This window comes from Patagioenas fasciata, chromosome 4, assembly GCF_037038585.1.
Source record: "Patagioenas fasciata isolate bPatFas1 chromosome 4, bPatFas1.hap1, whole genome shotgun sequence".
Lineage (NCBI taxonomy): Eukaryota > Metazoa > Chordata > Aves > Columbiformes > Columbidae > Patagioenas > Patagioenas fasciata.
Window position 1 is genome coordinate 63267459 of NC_092523.1, and position 12932 is coordinate 63280390.

At 36.3% G+C, this 12932-nt stretch overlaps 1 long non-coding RNA gene across 3 annotated transcripts in view; it reads left to right on the forward strand.

Moving 5' to 3' along the window:
- The window catches only part of LOC139827833 (uncharacterized), a 97417-nt gene that overhangs the window by 20092 nt on the left and 64393 nt on the right, over window positions 1-12932 (forward strand). For 2 of the 3 annotated variants that reach the window (XR_011738884.1, XR_011738883.1), the window contains exon 1: window positions 12663-12880. The exons of the other annotated variant lie outside the window; for it this stretch is intronic. This is a non-coding gene — a long non-coding RNA (uncharacterized lncRNA). Of the gene's footprint in view, window positions 1-12662; window positions 12881-12932 lie in introns of those variants that run through there. 3 annotated transcript variants of the gene reach the window in all.

The window sequence follows — 12932 nt, forward strand, 5'->3', positions numbered from 1 at the left end:
AGGATGTTAGAAAATGATTCAGAGCAACATGCCCTTTTGTCATGCCACGATTTGAATCTACGTGGCTCTAGTTTTAAAGCTCTAAGAGAACAGCAGCACATATTCAATAATTCATGCTCTCTAATTAAACACTGGTGACTGTGCCTAGATGAATTTTATTTTAAACAGAAGTGTGTCCTTAATGTTTTCTGACAATTTGCCAGAAAATAAATCTTGTTTGTTTCCTCAGTTGGTTCAGAACATGGTGGTGGATTCAGTACAGATCTCATCAATTCCTTTGATGGTTTTGTTCATGGTCACGGCAAACTTGCTACCAAAACCTGACTTTGTATGCATATATCCTCAGTAAGTAGCAAATATAAATGAAACTGATACAGTGTATTCTTGCTACCTACAAATATCCAATTTTCCTCTGCCTAGCATAGAAATATAGTTTGAGTTAATTTCTGTGAGTCAAAAGGTGTTCGAAAGCACACTGCAGAGAAAGCAGCACTTTAGGTTAGCTAAACTTACATTTTGACTTTTTATCTCCCTTATTATATATATCTGTTTTTAATATCCAGATGATATAAATAAGCCACCTATAAATACTTTAGGCTAGTGCATCTATCCTATTCCACCTCATTGTGTGCAGTCAGTTTACCTTTTACTGGAAACCAGCCTAGACTCATAAACACCACCAGGCTTGTTCATCTTTCTGATGGGGAATGTGTAATGAATGCTTGTAATTACGCAATTGATTATATAGGAGTGAATGGTCTGCCTCTCGTGAAGATTGGATTAAAGGAGAAGTAAGATCTAGTCCTTCCCAAAATACTAAGTAAGATACAGGCTTGGGGAGTGAGCGGTAAGGAAAGCTGAGGTTATGCAAAAATATGACAGCTCTATGTAGCGTGTAATTGACTGTTGGTTTGCTGTTACAATCAAAATGTTGTGCACAACATCTTTTGTTGTAGCTGCACTTGCATATTGAATGTCCTTTTCCGTTCAAAGGTCATCAGACTAACTTATCCCCATGATTAATCTGATAGCGCTGCAGTATCAAGAAAGAAAGACCAGCTATGAAAATACTTGGGAGAACATTTCAGCTTTTGACAGAACCATGGCTTTGTTTGGTAGTTTTTTTTTATATACAGTTGGCTTGTGGTCACAGTAGAGATAGTTGTTTAAGTAAGAAAACAGTGATCAGAGATCACACAAAGATTATAATACTACAGCAACAATACAGAAGATTTGGCATAACATAGCCTAAGATTGGAATACCAATTAGCTTCTTTGCACATGTTCAAAAGTTAATTTGTCAAAAAAAGGAATAATTTCTGTCTAGTGAAGTAACAGAAAAAGGTGCAAGATTAATTAGTTCCTATCACTGAAGGCAAAGGACAAGATGACATGTATTACTGAGTATAGCTCAAAGCCTTTTCCTGCTATTTCATGCTCAGAATGGTAACTCTAATATAGGTAATACTACCTCTGAGTACACAGTACTTTTAAAAATTATTCTTCTGCCCTTCGGAATTCTTTCTTTCATATTGCTAGATATTTGCAAACTATCTCAAATTTAAAATAAAGCCTTTGAAAGCAATGGAGAGTGGTAGCATATCTCAGGGGTTAGTTACCTAAGGTAGAACTTGTTTAAGAGTATCTGTCCTGGCCATATCAAAGAGACTGAAGTACTACTTGGGATGTTTTCCCCTGTTCTTTGACGATGATTAGAGAAGAAAGAAGAGGGAAAAAAACAACCAACCAATGGAACTAAGAACACAAAATAAAACATTCCTTATAACAAACATTTAGTTCAAATGTCAGACTCTCTGGAAAGATGAATGTTTTTTCTCAGATGCTCTGTTTAATATTATCAAGTTAAACTCAAGCAATTGTTCACTACTTGAACTTAGCTTTGATTAACACTATTTCTATCTCCTACCTGAATAAAAGCTTGCATGCTTGGCAGTCTGTCCTGTCTTTTAAGTTTGTTAGTTGGCCAAGTAAGAGATATTATCTGCTGCATAATACTACAGTTCCATCTTACCAGCAAGAAATACAGTCTCCCTGTCGTAATAATTTCTCATGATAATATTTATTGCAACTTCCATCCAAATTTCAAAGTCCTATTGTTAAATTTATTTTTACATTCATCTGTATCTTGCAACAATATATTAATCATAATACAATGAAACCGTTGAGTGGCAAGGCCAGAATTCACTGGCACAAGTTCTTACATGTCAGAATGTTTTGATGAGCATCTCATGAGATACAGTCTACAGTTTACCTGTAATATGAAATAGTTGGCATGAATTTGGCAGGGCTCTAAATTATTCTGTACAAACTTTTCAAATCAGCTTGTGACACAAAATGTACCTAAAAGACTAGTTTTCTAATCAGAAGGCACAGAATTGTCATTTGATCCAAGGAACAGGGATTAAAAAGAAAAAAATCACCCTCCCAAAAAAAGGCATGGGGTGGTATTTTTGTGCCAATGTTATTTGGATAATAAAATACTTATGAAAGTAAAAATGTTCCTCTTTTAAAAATAAGTTCAAAAAACCCCAAACAAACAAAAAACCCCAAAAACAAAACAACAAAACCCAACCAAACAACAACAACCACCACAAAAAAACCAAACAAATAAACAAAAAAACAAACAAACAAAAACAACAGAAAACTAAAACCACACAAAAGCACAACACACTAGGGCTCTTTTCATTTTGACCTTGTCAACTTCTGGCTTTACAGGGGCATGTGGATATGTGTCAGCCCAGAGGATATTTTTCCAGTAACACAGTGTTCTAAATAAGTTATTCACGAAGATATGAGCAACAAGCAAGTTCTGCTAAGTTTCATTTTGGTTGAGAAAACAACTGCAACAACCTTATGTTCTCTTTTAACTTCCTGTTCCAAACACTGTCAGACTAACCACAGATCTGAATGAGCTTTCCGTCCATGGTAAATCTCAAACCAAATCTGACATCGTTTAAACACTTTTAGTTAACAAACACTGTTATTGAGGAAATGAAAAGGCAAACGAGATCACGCCACATGTTTTGCAAAAAAAGGTCCTGAGGCATTGGGACATCTTTATTGTTTTTTTGGTGGTGGTGTTTCCTTTTTTTTTTTTTCTTTTGTGTGTGTGGCTTGTTTGTTTTTTTTTTTTTTTAAATTTTTTAATAGGACTGGCATCTGCTGATTTTCTTAAGAAATGCATTTCAAAGGACAAGGAAAGTAAAAACATATTACCAGTTAGTAGGTGACTAGAAGGTAGCAAAACCAGAAGGATGGTAGAAAGCTTATTTAGAGTCAACATATTTTCAAAAGTCCCAAAGGATGGAAATTCATACCCAGCAGACTCATTCTGTTTTCACCCTTAAGGGCTGTTGTAAGGATGGAGTAATGAAACACCAATCTGTTTTCCAACTTACAGCTCCAGTATAAGCTTTCATAGCCAGCAGGTGAGGAAGCTCCCTTTGAGAAATATTTCTGGTCTTGTTCCTAGTGGCCAGTGGTGGAAAATAGATTCCCTTGGTGGAAGGTCTTCTATTTTACTTCAGGAAGAGTCATTTTATTCCTTGCCACACATAAGTCTACAGATTAAGTTGCAAAATAAATATATGGTGGTGTTTGGTGTGTGGGTTTTTTCGTTTGTTGGTTGGTTCATTCTATTTTTGATATTCATTATCTTTAAATAGAATGAGGCTAGAGTCTAAAAAGCCTAAATGGAATAAAGCTTCCACTTTAAAAACTATTTGTTTTCCCCATATCTTCCCCTGCACAGGAAGCTCTTATTATGTGGCTTAATTAGAAACATACTTCTGGGGTGGGAATGTATAAGGCATAATGTTAGCCAGCTGAGGAACAGAGACAAACTTATTTGGAAATCTACTATCTGATGAACCAACAAAGGTTTGGAAATTAATTATTCAAGACCATACTCAAACTATTCAGGAACCCTGATATGAGGCTTTAAAAAAACAAACCTGGAATCTGTTTAGTGTATTTCTCCAACTTGGGTCTCTTGAGGTTTGATGAGTTCCCTACATGGGAATAGGAGAGAAATACATTTTTGTGATCTTAGTGAATGGGAGGAAAGGGCTATTATCATTAACGATGTGCTAGTATTTCCAGCACTAACATGTATCTACGGGGAAGGTTGTATCACATTTACATTGATTCTGCACGGATGCATCTATCATGAAAACTAAATTTGATTTATACACTACCTATACTTCAAGCCAAGCACAGAAGGGAGTAAGTATACCTGGACATTCATTGTGACAAGAAAAATACTCCTGTGTAGACGGGTATGTGTGCATGTGCACATGCATCTGATTTTTCAATGACAAATTCAAGGTTTCCAAGAAAATCAAACATTTTATGTGAAAAACGTTTTGTCAAAAATATTTTTTCTTTTTCATGGAAAGAAAATAGGAAAGATCTAGATATAATAATTATACTATTAGATTTATAAATTATCCACATAACCAAGCCATTCAGAGTTCTGGTAAGAGCAGCTGAACTCTATTTCCATGCAGACACACATGAAAGCAGACGTCTTTACAAGGTCTAGGTTATAATGAGAATTTACCATTCAGCTGTGGACCATGGAGAAAATAATTTACTCTGAAGTTTTTATTTATCCATCATTAGTATCAGAATGTATTAATAATTGCTTTGCACAAGCCAAAAACTATTTTATGAAAATAGAAAAAGTATATAATCGCAGTTTAGAAACTTTTTATCAATCATTTGAACTGTTTTTATTGCATCAACTTGTCAGAAAGTCAAATAATTAAATGCATAGTTATTTCAGCAGCTACCTAAATTTTAAAAACAGTTCTAAAATAATTTCAAGATTAGCATAATCACCCCTGTAATACATAAATCAGCCTTTGTCTCAACGTGAGTAACATTGCTGTATACAGAGATATCATCTATCAGCAGTGATATTACCAGTTCACAAATTATTTGCTTATAGACCTTGTGAAGTATCTGAAGATCCTGTGTTTTTTCTACTTCTTCAGAAGTTCCAAGTATTTTCTTTTTGTATTAGTCTGAGCTTATGGGGACAATGACAAGATGGAATCATCACTACACAAAACTAGGAAACAAAAACTTAGGACTGAGAATGGTCTAATCTGAACACAACCAGGTTTAGGCCAATTTGAATCACTTCAGGTAAAGAATCTCACAAGGCACCTCCTGCTGCAAGGTAGTAGAATCTTCAGTTCTAACACTAAGATTCATCATATTTTTCTTCTTTGCTAGGCTATGAGGATAAAGTCACTGCTAAAAAACTGTATTTCAGGACATTAACAGCCAGATAAATTTGGTTGATGATCAGAAGTGGCCGAGAGAGGCAATTAGGGCCCTGTCCCACTGCTGTGACTCAATGTCTTAGTCTTTCAAGTGGTCTCAGCTGCAAGGCCATACCTCTCACAGAATTGCTTGTGTATGTTCATAATGAGATTGGTCTTGTCTTAAGCCTTTCTTGTATGTGTATTTGGATATATCTATATAGAAATATTTAGACACCCTGTAACTAAATTTTATAACAGTAACTTATTGATTAACAGTGAGTGTCAAAAGAGCAGTGCTTGTTTTCAGCTGTCAGAAGAACAAAAGTGATCATACTGTTTATAAATCGTTTTTTTTTAATACATGGATGAGCCTAATCTAAAGCTCAATGGTACACAACAAGTTCTTCAATAAACAAGGCCACAATGCAGAGAAATGTCAGCATTTCCAGATGTTTTCTACACTGAATCAGCTGCTATTGACAAAAATGCCCAAGTGACTTAACAGTCTCTCTCCTGCAGAAAGTCAGTGTGATCTGAGCTTTTCAGTCTCTTCTGAAAATGAGACTTATTCTTCTAAGCCACTCAGGCACTGCAGAAAGTATTTTAGGCCTACTAATTTCACAGACAATTTCATGGAAATGATAATTAGGTAGTGAAAACTTAATTACAAAATGTATGCTTTCATGTTAGAAAAAAATGATACTAAATTAAGCCTGTTGTTACTGGAAAATAACACAGAAATGTCATTAAAACAGCTTGGCTTTGAATAAAGAGAGAGGATCAATTATGTTCTAACTTTGAGCATTTAAAACACATGTGAACATTTGACCCAGCTTCTAGTAGATGCAGTAGCATTTACGTTTGAATACCTGGTTCTGTCAAAGTTCTGATTGTTGTACAAAACACATCAAAAATATTGAAAATTCTCAGTTTTGCAATTCTCAAACTAATTTGCATCTGTAAAAACAGTATTATACATGTTGACTGGACACCATGATCTTTCCCTGTCAGTTAAAACCATATTTACCTTTTTCCTGAGGGTGAATCACTTCAACAAATAAAAAGAGTTTACAAACCTAAAGGGAAGTTTTGTTCTGAAACATATCGTGCATATCTTTTGTCCTTTCACCATTTAAGTTTCCTAAGCTAGAAACAGTGAAATATGCATGCACTTTGTGGTTTGTTTGGTTGTTTCAGTTGTTCTTTTTGACACTGGAGGTGAGGAAATGAGAATTCCTGTTTATTTTCTATTCTGATTTTGAGACTCTAATACTCTAATAGCCATGATAGTTTCATAGACTGTGAAAGCACTGTTTTTTCCATTAAATTTGTGTTAGAGCAGATGTAGCCTAAAGGCAACTTTGATTCCTGTATCTGGTTTAAGTGCCCTGGGAACATCTCCTTTATGGAATGTGTGCGAGATGATAGGCATAGGATTACAAAAATGAGTTATAGAGCTTTGAGTGGGAAAGTTCATACTGTGAAAAAGATCTGCATTGAAAAACAAGCTGTAAATGCAAAGGAGAAAATTCTCTTTGTAAGAGACATGCAGTAAAAAAAAACAACCCTCAAGAACCCAGATAAGGAAAGATTGGTTTTAAATACAGAATCTCGAGAAATTGTAGACTGAGAAGACAAAGTAACTTCTGCTGAATCCTGCCAGAAGATATTTTCCCCCTTTTGCTCTTGTTCTCATTATTGCTTTCGTCATAATCTGTCTCACACTCTATAAACTCAAGGAGTTCAAAGCAAGCTTTCAAATCTGTTGCATACAGGGCCCCATTATTATAAAGCACAGTACATTCACAATGTCCATATTCATGAAGACTAAGTTTGAGTGCATTGTGTCAAATCTTGAATGAATCCATGCCACATCACAATACATTTAATAAGTATTTTTATTTACATCACAAAATTGATTTGCCTACAGGAAGGATATTAAAGCGTGATGTTCATGGCAACGGATGAATTTCTTCTCATTTAATTTCTCTGCACTACTGAATAGCCTAACAGTCCAGTCACTTGATTTAACTGTTGAACTACTCTATGCTCCAGAACTGCCTTTACTATGACCATCTTCGCACACATCTGCCAGTGCAAACAGGCCACAGGGCTTACTACTGACCAAGCAACAATGTTTGGAAGCGGGAAAATCTGCCATTAACTTTTCCCTATATATTATCCTTGAAGCTATTTTAAAGGCATCCACCACTCTCCATAGTTAGAGTAACATTAGCCTGGACTCTTTTATGAGAAGTTGAGATTTGACCTTAGAAGATCTTTTCTGCATTGCATCAAGTGGTAGTTCGTAGATCCTGTTTTCAAATTGGAGGTGGTCATAAGTCTTATTGTTTTAGCTTCTTGTTTCTACCTGACCTGCATTAGTTGTTGAGCAGTGCGTCCCATGGACTTTGGTTAGAAGTACAGCAAAAGTGAGGGTTACTCTTTATGGTCTATGCTTTCCATAGTTTAAATACAACATGAGCTACAACCAAATGAGTTTCACCATCTTTATTTTAATTATACATAATTAAATGTTCTATCAGAATTTCTTGCAGTATTTGTCCAAATTATTCTTGTCAATTAGTGTAAAGATTTTACTGATTTTCTGGAGACCCGAAACAAAAATAGAACAAAAACAAAGAAACAGATAAATAAATAAGGGGAGCTGACCTATTATCTTTGCTTGATACATATCAAATAATGAGAATAATTGATGTTTGGAATTACAGTTATTAAACTTTACACCTTTTATTAAAGAACTTATTAACATAGCCTGCAGTGATAATCTCTGTAATCCATATTGTTTTACTCAGTTTAGTGAAATATTGCAACAAATAATGAAGGGATATTGACATATAGATATGTTTTTGCTTGAAGCTGCACCTGCGTGAAGTACCCGCAAGGTATCCTGGCCCAGTATAATAAGACTGAACTGGAGGGATTTCTTAAAACAGTTACAATTAAGAGGCAACAGAATGAGTTTACAGTAGAGATGCAAAAGCCCTGTAAACTAACCTATAAGAAATATCTTAATCAGCAGAAAAATAAGGTATCAAGTTCAAGCAAAATGTTGTTCCTCTAGCTGAGGTAGAACAAAGCATACCCAACATATGGCCCTTGCCCCTCTGTCCTGGACTGTTTAGAGAGAGAGAAAACACGATTTTTACACTTTTCACCAAGGCACTCTACCTGAGTCTTATGTGCCCAAATAAACATAGTAGAACTTTGTGTCCAAGAAATAAAGCACATTCAGCATGCTGTGGCAGTGCTATGAAAGGGCCCCTGAATCCTCCCTCCAAGCAGCTTCATGTAAATCTGAGCACAGGGTAATTATGATTTAGCCTAAACTCTGAGCTTTTGTTATATACTGAACCCGGTGACATTGAGAAAAAATGCAATGTCATATTCATCCACTGTACATTGATAGAAACTGATAGGCATGCATTAGTCTTGACAGCAAACAGTGAATAATTGAAAGCTGTGTACAAAGAATGTTGAATCGTTGCCATAGATTAAATAGATGCCATGCATAGATTGATAGGTACATAGATTTCTTTTTGAGGAACAAAAAACAACAAAAAGGTGGCTTACCCAAGAACCATATGCAGGATGAATTGGTGACAGAAGCCAGCTTAAAGAAAAAGCAAACCAAAACAAAACAAAATAAAAAACCCATGCAACTTCAAAAGTTCTCATGTTTGTACATGTCAAATCCTGACATCTTTCCCTGGAAAAGTTGGTTCATTTTATAATACATCCATGCACAATGTCTCTGTACTTTTAGGAATACTAATTAGACATCTGAGAGTTAAAACTCTTGCAGTGAGACTGCAAATATTTTTCAGATTATTTTTCTTTGTGAGAGGGAAATATACAACAATGTTGTCGAAGAAAACTAAGTCAGGCATAAAAGCTAACTCAAATTTTGATTTTATAAAGACAAATTCTGACCTGAATGAAACCAATAAATGAGAAAACTTGATGGTTTTGAAGGGCTGGCTTCCTCCCTGGGCACAGTAGAATGTGCAGGGAGAGGAGACTGTCCTCCCATGACAGCGCTGAGCAATAGCTGTGCAAATCTTGCATCCTGTTGTTCTCTGATCTTCTCCCTTTGGAAAGTGATGTGGAAAGCAAATGAGACTCAAGCTTGAAGGCCTCTTCTCTTCAGAAATGACGAGAAATGACTTTTCCTTGCTCTATTTGCATATGCTAAATAGACGACTCAAGATTTTTCTCACTTTTAGTAGACATAAGTTAGATTTGTTACAGGTATCTTTTATGACCTGGGACCCTTTGTCCTCTCACTATAAATAACTGGTAAAATAACACTGCACAGCCAGTGCTAACATCTCTCCAAACACAGCTGGTTGTGCAAGGGGCACAAGCCTGGTGGGAGGCAAAAATGGAACATGGTCCTCTTAGCAGTATATCCTCAAAGGAAATGTGCTGTCACTGTCTATATTGATGTCCCAGTAACTAAAATACAAAGAAAGCACAGGACAAGGGTATATATAAGTATAGGGGAGTTATAAGAGACTGTATGTATGTATATATACATATATATATATACAGCAAGCAGCTGAACTGTCTACAGAGAGTTGCGTTTACTAGTAGCCTGCAGTGCTTGGTCCCAGGTACTGGATCCAGGGCGATACTCTACTGGCATCCCTGTCATTTTGCATCTCTTGTATTCTGAGGGGGAGTAGAGCAGCAAGTGGCAGACCAAACATGCCACGTCCATGTTTGTGTTCATGGCACAGTGAACTTTCCATGTGGAAGCAACCCTCCTGAAATCTCTACGGGGACTTTTCGCCTCCTGTATGTGCAGAGGGACACTGTGACTCTGATTTGTGGAGTGGAAAGAACATAACACACAGCAGTCTGCAAACCATCTGTTGGACATTTGCTTATGGTCCACAAGGAACTAATTGGTTACGTGATACTACCTCTTCCCTTTGTTTCTAACTGGGGGGAAAAAAAAAAAAAAAGGGAATGAGAGGAATAAATTATGTAAGGCATAAAACTGGACAGGCATCCAAAACCAAACACATGCTGCACTACAGTACTGTGAAACATCCTTATTTTACATATTGCTACATATTTTTATGCACAGTGAATCTGGCCCTTTACATGTATATATAGAGATGATTTTATTTCCCAGATACAGGGTGGTTATCCCTGCCATGCTATTGTCATATTGTTGGAGTTCCCAGGCGTTTTGAACAGTAACTACAGGTTTGACAAGCACATGAATAGATCACATCAAATAAAAGGGTTTGCACCAGCAACAAGCCTGCAGCTTGCCTGCAGCAATAGGCGAGCTCCTCTAGGGAGGTTAAGGTTTTGGGAAAAACTCTCTCTCTCTGGGAAGATTTCCTGGGTTAGAAATATTCTGTGTGACTGTAGTTAAGAGTCATGTCTCCCAGGTACAGCTGACATAAAGAGTTAGAGTTGTAACTAGAGAGCATCCATGAATAACTTTAGAATACAGGGTGCAGTCTTAATTTAATTGTACATTCTTAATTGAATTTGTATTTGTAATTACAAGTCTAAATTTTAATAGAGATCTTTTTGATAACAAACTTATTTTCTTTTGTGAAGATTCGTAAACCATGCAAAAATCAATATTCTTATTAATTTGACAGTGATGGATGTATACTGAAAGTTAGCGTTTCTGTTTTGTTATTAGTATTTTTTCATCTTGAAATCTAATCTAGCTTCCAAAATGGATAAAGAGATTAATTTCTTATATAAATGTTTTTGTTTGTAATTAATTACCATGTACGCCAGTGACAAAATTTGTAAGAAAAGCATTCCTTTGAAAATAAATCTCTATTTTACTACTGGTTTGAGAGAAATAAAAAATAAGACTCAAATGAATATTTTCACTTCAATATTAGTTTTAAGTAAAACTGTGTAACCTTTTTTAATTTCCCGAAGCTGAGGTGGTTAATATTTTGTAATTTATCACTCTTTATGAATACTATTTCTAATAAAGGTCTATGATATACAGATGTACCTAGTTTTGGAGCATGAAGAGTGTTTGAAAAGTCTGAAATGGTGTTAGAACTCCATGGCACTTCAAATAGACAAAAATGGGAGCTAACTAACATTCTCATTAGAAGTCGCTGGTTAATCTTAAAAAATATACCATATTGCCAAGCTAAACCATTGCCTTCAGAGACATACATAGGGAAGAGGATTTGTATTGAAACCCAGAACCATGGGGTTTGTTGTAATTCTGAGTTGTACTGCAAACATTTTGAAGTATGTGGAAATAAAATCACTCACCCAAATTGACCCGGAGTTAACTATATCTGATATTTCAAGGTCTCACTGTGTTTTCTAGATTTTACTGTGATTTACAAAGAAACAGTGCTGGAACTGGTCATTATGAACTTCATGACACAATAATAAAAGCAAATAATTTTTATATTTACAAATGGCCTATATTTGTATTATGTCACCTCAAAACCTTAGAGACTCCTATGGTAATTGCTCCTAATGTAAAAAATCTGGAAAAAGTTTTTCCTAACAAAAATACAGAAATTTATTTACCTAACATGTCTACCTTATTAATTTATACACATATAAGATATTATAAACATAATATTGGTTGTCTTTTTTTTTTTTTTAAATTAAGTAACATGTGATTTGTAAGTTGTGGTATGATCTGATGGACAGGAGTGCGAGGTTTTTTTGTTTTGTTTTGTTTGTTTTTACCTACTCTTCCGGATTTTGAACCTGTTATTTCTTAAAAGATCGACAGGTAACCTCCTGGTATTTATTTCTGGCTAAAAGTTAGAACGAAAGATGCCAGTTTGCTCAGATTAGACTTTTCCAGACATGCCATGTGCTGTGAAACTTGACAGCAAATTTCCTTTTACAACTGCAAGTGTTGGGCCTGAGGAGCACCAACAGGCCCTGATCAGCCTCACCTGTGGCTGGTCAAGACCACATCCATGTGCCTTAGGACGTATTTAAGCTCAACCCCAGGACTATCAGCCCTTTCTTAGGCTGTGCTGTGGCTGAATCACAGAATGTTAGGGATTGGAAGAGGCCTTGAAAGACTGTCTAGTTCAATCCCCCTGCTGAAACAAGAACACTTAGATGAGGTTACACAGGAACGCCTCCAGACTAGGAGACTCCACAGCTCCCCTGGGCAGTCATTTCCAGTGTTCTGATATCCTCACTGAGAAGAAGCTTCTTCTCAAATTTAAGTGGAACTTCTTGTGTTCCAGTTTGAACCCATTACCCCTGGTCCTACCATTGGTTGTCACTGAGAAGAGCCTGGCTCAATCCTCGTGACACTCACCCTTTATATATTTGTAAACATTAATAAGCTCACCCCTCAGTCCTCTCTTCTCCAAGCTACAGCGAGCAAGCTCCCTCAGCCTTTCAGCCCTCAGCCCAGGCTGGGTTGACCTTCAGCCTGTTCCCTGAGCTGCTTTCTGGGTTTCCTGGGCCATTGCTCTTCCTTGTTTTCTTGGCTTTGTTCAATGCTCGCTGGAGGGTTGGTGGGATCTGTTGTGCCCTGGTTTCCCTAGGGGACATGCCATGTGCTTGTGATCTCTTGAGAGCAGGTAAGTGCTTTTCTTACTCTTTCACTGGGGGCACTTGTTTGCTAGTGTCTAC